This window comes from Galeopterus variegatus, unplaced genomic scaffold, assembly GCF_000696425.1.
Source record: "Galeopterus variegatus unplaced genomic scaffold, G_variegatus-3.0.2 Scaffold2924, whole genome shotgun sequence".
NCBI lineage: Eukaryota > Metazoa > Chordata > Mammalia > Dermoptera > Cynocephalidae > Galeopterus > Galeopterus variegatus.
The window spans coordinates 17,191-19,126 of NW_007729035.1; positions in this window are offsets into that span (position 1 = coordinate 17,191).

Sequence of the window (1,936 nt, forward strand, 5' to 3'; positions counted from 1 at the left end):
AAAAAAAAAGAGGATAGAGTGGGATTGGCATTGTAGCCAATGACCAGATATGGGCCAAAAATGCATTTTTGAGGTTGAGAGGCCACATTTTGAGGAGAATTGTAAGAACAATCTCACTTTTGTGAAAAAGTGTTCCCATAATTCAAAATAGCTTCATCAGTTACAATAAAGGACAAAATGAACCATGTCAAAGTTTAAATCACATTTGTTTTCAGCAATTAAAAGTGTGCTAAATATATAGGCCAAAGGTCTAGAGCCAGTCTCCTAAAATAGGGGCATAAAGCACAGTACCTGGCAAAATAGTGCAGATGCAATTATGTAATCTCTGCATTGAGAGGTCCATAAAGGAGAACATCTTCTGAAGAAAGACTTCTAAAATAATTTTATAGTTCATAAAGAAATGCCAATTTATAAATAAATTTTAATAAAGCTAACAAAATGTACAGAAGATAGAGCGAAGGAAATAAACTATACATCTCTGTAGTTTAATTGAATATAATAATAGTAAATTGAATTAAAATAAATGAAGAAAATCTGAATTGGTCAATAAATGGTATCAGGACATCCAAATGGAATACAAATGATAATATGTGATCACAGCATCATACCCAATGCAAAACAGTGTTAGGTGGCTTAATGGCCTACATGTCAAATCAAAAATTTGAAAACTACCAGAGAAAGGGAAGGGAACAATTTATACAAACTTATACTGAAAAGGGATTTTTTAAATTAAAAATAATAAAAGAAAGATTGATAAATTTGGCAATAATAAATAGTAGTATTTTAAAAAGGCTTTTTTTTCATCTGTCTAATGGAGGAAAGAGAGAGCACTCACTGGAAAGGGATAACATCATTNTTTTTTTCATCTGTCTAATGGAGGAAAGAGAGAGCACTCACTGGAAAGGGATAACATCATTCTAATCATCAGCAATTTATTTATAAATAATGACTAGTATGTAAGTAAAACACACACACATACACATTCACTGGAAATTCAAGAAAGTCATGGAAATATCACTAGTAATCAAAAAAAAAAAAAGTGGACAATAACACACACAAAAGTGATCAAGTGAGAAGACAAAGATATTAAAATAGCTATAATTAATATATTAAAGAAAATTGATGGAGAATTAACAAAAAAAGGATGGAAAAGGATGAAAATTTTCAATATTAAAAAGTAAAAATCCCTTAAAATCTGGTTTTCAAAATTACAATAAGTGAATGAATAACTCAATGGAAGCTTTATAAGAAAATTAGACACAGAGTAACAAAAGTTTTTCTATTGAAAATATCTAAGTAGCACAGAGTGTAAAATAATCAAAAATTACAAAGCAGAATTAAGAAATATTATGCATGTTGAGAGAAACTAGCATACATACAGTAAGAAACGTAGAAAAAAAGAGGAAAAGGGAACAAAAGAATGACAGTAACAAAATATGAAAAGATAAAGGGTAACTATCTGTACCTAACGAAAGATATCAGTCTACACGTTCAAGAAGCTTCAAAAGACCCAATAGTTTAAAAACAATAAAAAACTCATTTAGGCACATTATAGTAAAGCTGCAGACAACTAAAGACAAAACGAAAAAAATCTTCAAAACAGCCAGATGTTTGTATGAAAAGGAAGGGAACACATGCCTACAAAAAAACAAGCAGAATGACAGCTGACTTTTCAAAAGGAATGATGAAATTTAGGACATAATAGAATGACATTTGCAATGGGCTAGAAGAACATAATTGCTAATATAGAATTCTATACAAAGTAAATTTCTAAAGTCGAGTTAATCTGAACTTTTCAGATAAACAAAACCAGAGGAATTTGTCATTAGCCAGCAGAAAAACCAGTAGGGTTTTGCCAGGCAGAAATAACATACATAAGATCTATAACAGAAATAGAGGAGGGAATGATGAATTTTGGAAATGATAAACATTTGAA